The sequence below is a fragment of the Andrena cerasifolii genome, chromosome 2, assembly GCF_050908995.1.
Source record: "Andrena cerasifolii isolate SP2316 chromosome 2, iyAndCera1_principal, whole genome shotgun sequence".
Classification (NCBI taxonomy): Eukaryota; Metazoa; Arthropoda; class Insecta; order Hymenoptera; family Andrenidae; genus Andrena; species Andrena cerasifolii.
Genome location: NC_135119.1, coordinates 12,502,617 through 12,514,866, shown reverse-complemented (window position 1 = coordinate 12,514,866; position 12,250 = coordinate 12,502,617). Strand labels below are relative to the sequence as shown.

Sequence of the window (12,250 nt, the reverse complement as noted above, 5' to 3'; positions counted from 1 at the left end):
CTTATTAATGTTTGCTTAATACGCGTAACTAAAAATATAGGATATTAAAAGTGCGACTACACTCCATTTATAAACATATAATAACGTTTAAATTTATAATTGACATTTCTTTGCCTAATGGTCATTCACTGGTATGCGGTGAATTACTGGTTGGTTTTCCCTAGTTGCATCTTGGAGCCACAGTAGCCTTCCACCTACTTGAAGTGATAGTAACCTTTTGCTATCGCTTCTACTTGGTGCTACTACCGACATTCTTAGGGAAACAAGTATCTTTCCTTTAATGAGATGCTTGCGCGAAATCTGCGCAGTGTAAAGATGTAGAATCTCGGAAATCTATAAGACTTCGAATGCAGTTATACTTGCTGACAACGGTAACCGAATACAAGCTGTTACGAGCTCGTACGATAACGCGTTAAGGATTACTTGGATGCGACGCTCGAGCAGGCGGACTACGCGTTGCATAAATAAAGGAAATCCGCTTAATTACTTTCAAGTAGAACAGTCCGCGGCGCGGTCTGGCTCTGGTGAGATCTGATTCACGAGCGGCTAAGTGGCCCAGCGAAAATCGCGTCTCGCAGGGACGTCGAAGTCCGAATGTTACGCGCGCGATTAATAATAGAGGGCCGCGTAGCTACGCGAACATTGCGAACTCATAGAATTATGAAAGATCCATTGCCATCCAGCTTTGAAAGTGCGCCAGGCTCTCCCTCGATTTCTTTCTTTTCGCTCTGCCATCGGCGGATCGAGTGCGCTCGGTATCGGTCGGTTCCGTTTCAAAATACGCACGCCACGCGATACGGTCGCTAAGATATTTCGTGCATGGTAATGAGCTACACGACGCCACGTCCGAATTCATGATTAATCGAGTAATCGCGGCGGACAGTTGCAGGGGATATTCGTCCGCGAGGGTAATTAAAGGACCGATGCTGATGTCTCTGTTCCTGCTGCCTGAAATATGGAGCCGGGCTCGAGACACGAATGAAAGTTGGCCGCAGAATGTATCCCAGATTGCGTTCAACCACAGCTTCAAGCACACTTCCTTCGCATACTAAAAATCGCATTTGTAAGTGCTCATATTTTCCAGAACAGAAGGATGCTTTCGAGGTTTAACAGAGTATTCTGGTCTAGCGCGCGAGTTTCATGATTATTTCTTCAGAATTTTTTACGAGCAATGAACGTAAGGCTACTACTCAAAGTTTTCCCTAAATTCTTAACTGTCCTCTTAACTATATTTACAAATTTTTTTGTCGTGAAAAAATTAGTATGACATGTCTGTATGAAGACATGAAAATTGTGCGTTTTGCCATGATTCTGTCCTTCGTAGATATCTGAAACAAATGATTAATGAATCATTCTATTCAGTAAGAATATGGTTATCGTCTGGATCGAGATTATTCATTAAAATTAATTTTTCACAAAGTGGCGTCATGTTGAACAGAAAAGTCCGCCAGAAAAAAACGAATTTATCTCTCCAACATGACGCCACTTTGTGAAAAATTAATTTCAATGAATAATCTCGGTCCAGTCGATACCTATATTCTTACTGAATAAAATGTTTCATTAATCACTTGTCACGAAGGACAGACTCATGGCAGCATCATTGAAAAACGCACAATTTTCATGTCTTCATACAGACATGACAAACTAATATTTTCACGACAAAAAAAATTGTAAATATAGTTAAAAGGACGATTAAGATTTTAGGAAAAATGTTGTGTAGTACACTTACTTTCATTGCCCAAGAAATGGCGCTATACCAGAATACCCCTTAAAAGGAGGTTCCAAAAAAGGGAACCTTTTTACAAAATCATCGAACTTCTTCAATAAAAAGCGCTTGCTACGATCTCAACGGATCGTGATGCACGTTCCAGCGAACCTCCCGATTTTATCAGAAATACAATACACGAAAGTATACGCGAGTCGTGAATGAATCGATGCGCGTGGATCGTGTTCGCAGGACCGATCCATCCTCTACGCTCGGTGGAATCGACGTAATCACCCTCGTTGACTGCGTCTCCCAAGCACGTATCCCGCTCAGGATGACGCAACGTCCAAATTTATGATTAATCGCAGTTCGATACACAGGCGGCTCGCTTTCCTGTTCCTTTTTCGGAGCACACGTAGCGAAGCGGCGAGCAAGCGAGGGGGTTTCGCATGCCGTGACCATCGCTGCACGTACGCACGCGGCATATGAGCTCAGAGCTCATGCGTACACGCGCGTGCGGATGCCGCCGCGGAATATAATAGCGGTAATACGATGAAACTGGGGCAGTTCTGCTTTGACGCGCGTCTTAGAAGCCTCCACCTGCTCCGCTCCGCCCGCAGGCCGCGCGAATTTTTATTTTTGGAAGCGAACACTGTGGATCGTCAAGGTTCGTTCCTTTTGCGACTGGACCGTCCCGCGATCGCGAGGTGAATGCGAATTGGGCTCATCTGACGGTTGTGCGTCGTTGCCGCGATTAACTCCGTTCCGACGTGGCGGCTTGTGCGAATTTTTGGAGCTTGCTCGCGGAACCGTCACAGACGTTTCAGTGATAGTGCTCGCGAAGACTCGTGGAATCCTGCGGGGGACCATTGACTGCTGCTCCGCGTGCAGGATAAATAGGAATAGCGTCGTGTATCCACAACTTTGTAGGCATTCGAGTGCTCCCGGGAAGCCAGAGTGAGTTCATCCACTTCAATTTAATAGACAGTCACGGGCAAACTTGCAAATGTTGCGCTGATGGAATGCAACAAGCGTCTGCAACCGATGCCTGCCGACTCATGCGCGGTCACGTCGAAAGTCACTTTCCATGTTCGAGAATGTTGATGCTTCTTTTCCATTTCCTTTTCAAACGATCGCTCGGGATTATCGCAAGTGGCATGCGCCTTGTCTTTCAGAAAAGTAAACAAACTGAGGTGGATAAGTAAGAAATTAGAAGGTGTTCTCAGCTTCTCAAAATCCCCGGTGCCTGTAGTTGCTGAACGAAAGTTCTTCGTCACCTACGCTTCTGCAATATGGCAAACAGCTCCTGAAGCGCCCTGTACATTTTAATGCAGCCTATCAGATAATAATGTTTACTTGACTCGAAGGTCACGCGAGGTATGATAAACGACAGAGAACAGTAACAGATCTTCTGGGAATCAGTTCCTACCCCATAATTGACACGTCCTGCGAAACTTCATACAGTTTCCGACAGTATTCAATTCCACTGAAATATAAATGCCATCCACGGAGGATTTGCGTAAAATTCTGTGGAGAAACTATATTCCCTGCATTCGATTGCAGGTCACGTACACAGTACCTACGATACTCCTGTCAGATGCTCAATAGTCATGCTTATTTACTGCACTCGATGCATTTTTGAATTACAACAGGTGAAGGATTGCAACCCGTACTTTAAAATAAAGTATCTTGCGTTGTTATACGTAAATATACTTTCAAATAACAATAAAGTATGCGAGAATACTTTATTTCACGATTAATGATATTACGTGGACTGTAACGCAATATTATTGTACGTAGTTGCCGAACGTACGCAAACCATGATCACCTCAAAGTAATTCCCTACCTTCCGCCTGTTCCTGCCACCGCAGCATTTACTGAGAAAGTTTTCTCTACCATGAATGTGAAGTGGCAGGATGAGAGAAACAAGGCCTCTCTTAATTTAATAAGGAACGAATTATTTATGCGTTTTTATATGAATGCAACAACGCCATTGAGCTACTTAAAAATGATAAAAAGTAACCCTGTAATGTTAAAATCAATAAAAAATATGTTTGGAAGAAATAAAAACTAATAAGATTAAAATGTACTTGTTGACTTTTCGAGCGTACTTTTTTATGCTCCACGAAAGCAAATTTACGTTATTTTTCCTGTAAAGAAAGGCGACAACCCTAAGTGACAGTCCAGAAGGAACGAGGATCTTCAAAAGATCAGTGCCTCTGAACCGATATCAGATAATGACGATAAGCGTGCCGCGGAAACACAAGCCTCGCTTGCGCGTATGTATGAACGTGTATCGATTGTATTTGCTCGACGCATTGTCCTACGTGCCGCTTTTGAAAGACACCTTGTAAAGCGAGTCTGTCATTATCTCGCGCATGATCATCAATTTGCAACACTTGGCGAAATGAACAGCGCCGGGACACCGCGCCTCTCTGAACTCAACAGCCGTTTATTAAATCGTTCCGTCAATCGAACGTTGTTCGCCCTAAATGGCGCGGAAAATGCGAATCATTTCTGCAGACGCGTTATATCATCGATACATCATCGACGATCGGTGACTCGAAATCACGTGCGGTCCGTGCCACCGCGTCGCCTATTCGACCATTCATCTGCTAGCGATTGATCGATCGCCTAATTAATACTTGTCCGTGCATCTGCATTCGCGGTACGCACTTGCGTCCCCGCCGAGAATCCAGCGCGTATAATGATTCCACTGTTTTCCTGGGGAAATCTCTATTCACCTCGCTGCTGCTCGGCCAATAATTGTTTTTAATACAACGGAAGCTTCGGAGTAATGGCATGAATTGCAACTATCTCGACAATCGGCCAATTTGAAGCAATTTCGCGATCATGTCTTTCACTATAGCTCGGACTATTTGATACGGTTACTGAAACAATGATAACCGAGTCACAAGTTCGTCATCTGCTCGAGAAGTTCGAGTTTGTTGCTTTCATCTAAATTTTCTCCAGCATTCGAATTTCACTAATTATTCGGACGTATTTCATTTCCGTCGAATCGCTGTGAATATCCATTCTTCGAGCAATCAGGAGCATACCAACAGAAGTAAAAGTGCGATGGGATCGGTCGCAGAACTAACATGCGAAAACCTTGACGGTGATATTTCACTGCGGCTGCCTGCAGTGTCTGCAATATTTGATATGTACGCACATTTCGTTTGCGTAACGGTTTCCCAGCTTTGCTCGTCTTATCGATTGATGTCATACTCAGACTGTAATAACGATCGCAGGGAATATTTGCTCGTGCTCTGCAAATGTAATATGCCTTACAAGGGAACATCCCGAAGCCGGAAATTCAAAAGATTCTGAAACTTTGCGAATATGTATGAAATTTCCTTCTGATTATAACGCAATTTTTGTTTGCTGCCCAAATTCACTATAAGAGGGTGTAATTTACCCTCGAAAAGCCGGTTATTTTCCGATTTTGTGTTATAACTCGTGAACTGTAAAATAATTTATTCGCCAAATGATAGATCGAATTAAAAGACGTAACTTTTGACTGTAAACTTTTATTCTATCTCTCACAGTTCGCGAGTTATAACAGAAAATCGAAAAATAGCCAAATTTACAGGGGTTAATTTCACCCCCTTCGAGTGAATTTGGGCAGCAAACAAAAATTTCGTTGTGATCAGGTGGAAATCTCCTACATATTCACGAAGTTTCAGAATTTTTTGAATTTTCGGGGTCGGGATCTTCCCTTGTTAGAGAACGTGGAAACCGTTTTCAGGCGACGGAATCCTGCTCCATCGTGCCCGGACCTTTAAAACTTATATGCGAACGAGGCGCGTTGAATTAAATTCATGAAATATATACGAAAATAATATTCATATTCATCGAACCGATTACATCGTTAGCGAACGCGATATTGAACTTCGTGGAATATTTGAAAACGGCTGCATGCTATTTGGCCCGACTGTGAAAGATGCTAATTACTAGCCGCATAAACGACTGCCTCTTTCGCACTCCCGTTAAGTGTGCATGAAAATTACATCGCCCCGATTCTCTGTCCCTACCGTGTACGCTGCAATTTCACGCACGAGAAATCTAACGTTCGAATGAGAAAATATGAAGAATTGCAAACATTATCTGTTGGGTGGAATTCTTTCTGTCAACCACGTCAATCAATTCAGAATTGTAAATGGAGTCTGAACTATGCAGAAATTATTAGAATTTTAAAACAGAGATTTATATGCAAACACTACTTAGCTTCTAGGGCTGGCAGTACAGTCGAGAACTCGAGAATCTAGTCAACTAACATTAATCAAACGTATCGAAGCTTTCTTTTGAATTGTGAAAGAGTACCACTTATTCGCTGCGTAGTCCTCGAACTGATGTTAACATTGACGGCGAGTTGACAGTAATAATCGACACATGTTATCAAAGACGAGCAGGTGTCGATTCATTAAGAAAAAATTCCATCCCGACTTTAATGTAGAACGCTAAGCTGATGATCAATGAATATGTAAATGGGCCTTGATGTAAATGGTACTCCAATAAAATATTGCTCCATCGTGATCGTCATCACAATGTTCGACTGCTGAAAAATGCACGTCGGTTCCCTATAAATTCTCCCCGGATTCCCGTGGAAGCCTAATCTTTCTTCTGGTCGCTAAAGGGTTATTATTACTTTTAATAGGATGCGCTTCGTTATGTATTCTGATAGATCCCCCAACGCAATTTCGCATCTCGAAAATTGGCGCGATGAAAATTTACGTTTCAACACACTCTCCGCTTTTCGGTGTAACCATAGAGCTATATTCGCTTTTTCAAGATTCTGTCTTCGGGCGGTTGGGTTATTAACATGATAATAAAAGCTCGTGACCAACTGTCGACGGTGGATCAAACGTGTTTCATAAAATTCGAGGGGAGAAACAGGAGAGGACTTTGGGCAAGATTTTCTTTAGTGTTCGCCACGCATAGCAGATCCACAATAGCCATTTTTTCGTTGCCTTTTTACTGAATCTATAAATGCACAGGGAATCCGAATAGCAAGGGAGGCGGCTGTTTCATATCTTAGAAAGAACTTACTTCGTCTCTGAATTAAAATGAATCGTGGAGGATTAACACTATCAAGACGAATTCTAGGAAGAACTAATACCGTGGAATGGATTCCAGTCACGATAACGTGGATTTGAATTTGTTTTCGCTCCTATGTATACACTGCTCTAAGGAAAGCATTCGTTGAATACAGTTTGAGAATTATCTCGTTCGAACATCGTGCGATCGGTGTACCGGAATCGAAGGATGATTAATCATTTCCCTGAATAATCGCTTAATTCATGATTAATTCTATCCACTCTTATCACTTAAACGGAGCTTAACAGTCTTCTCAACGCACAGCAATTCTTTTGGGAATATAAACGCGCTGGATAGCGGAGCAAATATTTCAACAGATTTTCAACCTGCTCATTTGTCGTCCAGCAACCTATAAATCCATAAGAATGCTGATTTTTCAATATATTTATGGTCCTGCCTCGATCATCTGTGCCTCGTAAAATAAATAACGACCGTGTGCCGCTGTATAACCATGCGTGCACTGTCATCGCTAATTTTCTTTCCCATTGCCGCGGTAGGGAAATGTTAATTGAACAGGTTTTGTTCCACGCCCTTTCCACTCTAACCGAATCGCCCGATCAGCTCACGAAACCTGCCTGCTTCGATAAAACCGTCAACATTCGGACTGCCTGAAATTTACGCGCTACAAATTCCGCGCGATTCCTCATCCTCGGCTTGGCCGCATTCGACGCTTCTCGCGCTGCACGGCGACAAGATGCACGGAGATTTTCGTGGTCGAAAACGTGGCCGATGCTCACCCTCGAAGTGCTGAACTTCAAAACTCGCCTGGCGGTATATGACACGCTGCTGATGCTGGTCGTAACGTAATACAGAGCTCCAAGAACTCGCTGAGAACGTGCTCTAATGGACGCGTAAATCCGCCTACTGTACACTGTAAACAGCTGCAAGAATGTCTGATGTAAGACGGTGTCTGATAGCTTCGATTGTCTTTCCAGCCTCGCGACTAGTTTTCGAGATGATCATCGTGGCCATATTTTTGCGGGGAATTATTACGCCTACCCCGAGTGACACCTACTCAAATGGTTCTATCTTTGAACGAAGGTGCCTGAAATGCTTGAAAATCATTTAAACGTTAGTGGGAGGATCGCTGGATACCTAGCAGTGATATTTCGATACTAGATCGCCTGCCAAACCTCCAAGCTAGTTCACCGCTAAATGTGTATCAACACGTTGTGAAGTGTCAGAGGCAGATGGCTCCACCCGCTTGTCTGTCTTCCGTTTGGGCACGGGCATCGAGGACTAACTATTCCGATACTCTATTACTGCCTGGAGCAGAGTGAGTACACTGAAAATTCTCAACCTTTCCGAATTCTTAAAGTAGCTTGACCAGTTGTCGATTCGAGCTGCTCGAGCATTGAAACTTCTCGAAGCAACAAGCGAGGAATTTATTAAGTCGACGGCGTGTACACATCGATCATGATACTAAGCTCGCAGCAACGAGCCGGCGAGTTGTAATGAGACCCACGAACGAAAGCGTGAGGCCGGAGAAAGTAGACACGTAGGTAGAAAAAGATCTTGTAGACACATTAGCGCACGACGATCACGGGAAGTGCGCTTTGACGATGCATGCGTATTATGACGCGCTCTGACGACTGCCGCTATGCGGTACATTCGGATATTGCTCTGCGAATTCGGGAGCCATTTCTTTGCTTAAGAGGCTCGCGGAATCCTGGCCGGGGCTTAAAACCGGCGGCGAAGGAGGCATCGTCGATATTACCCGCGGTGGTTTCTCGTTTTATCGCCGTTCGACGTCATCCCATGCAATATCACTCCGACCCTCCCGCTTTAATGAAGATATACGAAAGCGATAAACGTTGCGACAGGACGTGAAATACACCTTTCGCCGGTGTGCGCCGATAAATTCGCGGCCGCGGAGTTACGTAAAGTCACGTGCTGACGGGACGCGTGTGATTTTAATGCTCCCGCTAAGACAACACCCAATCAATAGCCGTTGACTCCGATAAAGTGTTTGCGCAGCAGCTACTTAGCGCTGGATCTCAAGATGTTTCCTCCTAGGCGAATAATTCTTTAAGAATACTCCAACGATATCAATCGTCGTTGGCTTTCATTCCTGACTTTAAGCTTTCGCTACGTCTGCATAACACTTCAATAAACATCACATTCAATAGTCTACTACAATGATTTGGTTCCTTAAAGGGGGAGGCCTGTCTAGTAATTTTCGAAAAATCGATTTTTCGATTTTTATATTTTCTTGAAGTATCTACATCTTGAAAATATTCCCTGGAAGTGTTAATCCGACCAAAATTGACAAAGTTATACGAGTGTAAGTAGGTGTTCCTCGGTGCAGCGCTCAGACCCAAAACTTTAAACGCGTTTTTCTCAAACTCATGTTTTCAAAGTCGGTGACACACATACCTAAAGAATTAATGAACCGATTGACTCGAGGCTTTGCAGGCTTATTTTGGGGTTAAAAATCTAAGCGCTATCGAAAGCTTTTCCTTTTTTCTTCGCCTAGATTTTTTTTTACACTTACGAGCGATTTTTTGCCAGATATCAATGCTTCAACACAGTCGCTATTTTGTCTCAAAATAATTTTTCCCAAATCGGGCCCGATAGCGCCTAGATAATTTCATATTTTATCTAAAAAATTTGAACTTTCAATTTTAGATGATCCTGCGCCGAACTACGGTTATCATCGCAAAGCGTAAGATGTACTCTTTCCAACAGACTAATGTTTAATATTAAAAGTTCATCGGTTTTTCTAGAAAAAATTCCCGAAGAAGCATATGTTGTTTTGACCCTTCTAGGTAGGCCTCCCCCTTAATCTGTCGTTATCCGCGCTGTTGTAAAAACTACAACAGCTGTGAATTATTTTTTTTCTTCCACCTAGAGCGACCAATCGGTTTTGAACCCTTTTCTAATCCTCTAGCTATGCCTTCTGCACTTTGTGAAAAATCGCCGCCTCTTTTATTCCAGTTTTTGAGTCTGGATGTACAGGCGTTGAAGAGAAAAACTGGTCATTTTGTAGAAAGGACAACGCGCGTGTAAAAGTTCATTGGCAAAACACATTCCAAAGTGCAACTATTGTGTAAAAGGTGTCACCAGAGTAATGAAAACGAATAAAAAAATACTTATTTATAATACTAATCGTTTACTCTGTCCCGTCTTTTTTAAAGACAACTACATCGCTTCTTAGTTTTTAATATAGAATTATTTTTAAACGGAAGTCGTATTTTTAACTTAAAAAAAATCAGAATACCAAATAAAACAAAGAACAGATAAAAATTTAAAAAGAAACACGATAAAATCAATACTCCACTCCACAGCGATGTAATTGTCTACTTAGCTGTGAATATTTCTTTGCGAGACGTAGAATCCATATTCCTGGAGTATGTTTGAGAAAGCATACGTGAGTTCGTGTGGCTCTGGCGGACCACCGGTGTTGTGAAATGTGGCGCCAGCTCCGCCAGGTTAAAAGTATCGAATCAAAGTGTCTGCCCCCGAACGATACGTGAGGGTATCGACAACGAACAGGGTAAATATTACTGCGGGATGTTTATCGATTCCCCCGATTCTTATTTGTATTACAAGCTCGAACAAATTCCGAGCCATTATCGCTGCGTGACGATAAATCGCCGTTTATGAGAAGGCCGGTGGGTGAATTATCGCGGGGCTTATCCGCGCTTGTACTAGGCGCGAAAAAACTTGCGGGAGAGTTATAATATTGCACTTATAGTGCGCGCTCATGTTGGATTACCATAAGTATGAGGTGCAACGCGAGTACACACTGGCCGGCGCTCATTTACGTTTAACAGCCCTCCATCGTGTATAATCTTATTCGGAGTTTAAGGTTAATTGGCATAGCCTTGCGCCCGCGCGCTTATTTACCATCGCGCAATCACAAATCTCCGTTTCAGACGGGAATTATCGATCGTAAATTACTCTGCACATTGTACGCCCGGCCCCGCGTGTACTTACGGTTGTTCGTTCCGCGAACACGAAATGTTAATGGGGTCCTTATTCGACAGCAGCGAAAGGGAACACGTTTTTACACAGGCTCTGCTGAAAGAAAGAAACCATAAGCTTAATCTCTTAATTTCCTGTCGCGAAAAATCAACCGCAGTCTTATCCGTCTGAGGTCTTTACACGATAACAATTAAACGAAAAGCACTTGTCCGTAAAGTTAAAACCAACAGATATTCCTTGCCCGTAAACTAGGAAGCGCGTTGAGGTAACAATTGCTCCTGCAACTGCACGGGCTTTCCAAATGGCAACGATAGTTTTAAGTGGAGAGGCAAAGGTGACGGACAATTGGAACCTCGAGGTACCGCACCTATAGTATCGGAAGCAAACGGTCGAAGTGGGGGTCCAGAGAAATCGAATCGGTTTTCCGTGTCAAGCAATGGTCATTTCATTCTGGGTTGCGACCTGCATTAAGTACGTCGACGAGCTTACTTCGAGGCGGATAATTACGCGGACGATTACGGGCGTCGTATAAGTCGCCCTCGGAGCCGCGGCGTAACTCAATTTAAGGTGAAATAAATCTTGATACGTGTGACGAATCACGTGGAACCGGTGAGAGATCGTCACCGGGATGCGTCATGAGGCGTGCACCGACCCATCGTTGCCCGTCTGTTTATTATTGCCGGCGGAAATAAAAGTAATGCGAATATACGTACGGCTGCCTATGACATCAGCCGGCCAATCAATCCGTTTTGCATCATGATGCATGAAGCGCATCGGATGAATGCCATGTGAGAATATCGCTGGTATCATCTGGGTGTGGGCGCCACGAACTTGGCCTGCGGATCCTCCTCTGTGCAATTATGCGCCTGTCTGTTCGGCACAGTTCACACTCTACTAGTCGCGTTCGAATCATGAGCTTTCCCTCCGTAGCGCAGTACGCTTCTAAAGCAGTGGCGCAATGTTTACAGGCATACTCTGCGTAACAATAAGCATAGATACGCGAACTTCTTGTTTCTTAGTTATAGCCTGGTTCTGCGAACGCAGGTTCTACGAGGCATTGCGAACAACAACGGACTAGCCGGCATATTTGTCGCGAAATTGAGTTAGTAGCGGTAATGTATTCCAGTATGCTGTACTAATCGTATAAAATAGGAAAGATTCATTTTTTTCTCAATCTCGGTTAGTCCGATCTTGTTCTCAATGCCTCATATACATATGTATAGTACCAGCGGCCGTAGCCGTGATGGAAAACACTGGTTCTCGTTAGACCACCGAAGTTAAGCATCACGGGGCGGTGTACTGGGGAAAGATGGGAGACCACTTTTCTCCCGGTGCGCTGCTGCTGCTGGGACCCGAAGGAGAGAGGAGAGAACAAAAAAATGGGACTATAGTTCGTTGGACAATATAAGCAAAAATAAGCTTGAAACGCCATCCTGCTTAGAACACAGGAAAACAATAAAAACAAACAAACAACAACATGTGTATAGTAAGCTACAGGAAGAGACCACAACGTTTAACCAA

General features: G+C 43.5%; 2 protein-coding genes across 5 annotated transcripts in view; one reads left to right on the top strand and one right to left on the bottom strand.

Moving 5' to 3' along the window:
- The window catches only part of Syn (synapsin), a 38,082-nt gene that overhangs the window by 17,582 nt on the left and 8,250 nt on the right, over positions 1-12,250 (bottom strand). The window lies entirely within an intron of this gene.
- The window catches only part of Timp (Tissue inhibitor of metalloproteases), a 28,302-nt gene that overhangs the window by 10,760 nt on the left and 5,292 nt on the right, over positions 1-12,250 (top strand). Inside the window, exon 1 of one of the 3 annotated variants that reach the window (XM_076830840.1) lies at positions 2,234-2,372. The exons of 1 other annotated variant lie outside the window; for it this stretch is intronic. The gene's annotated coding sequence lies outside the window, so the exon portion shown is untranslated. Of the gene's footprint in view, positions 1-2,233; positions 2,663-12,250 lie in introns of those variants that run through there. One more of the 3 variants, XM_076830839.1, reaches the window with a different exon arrangement.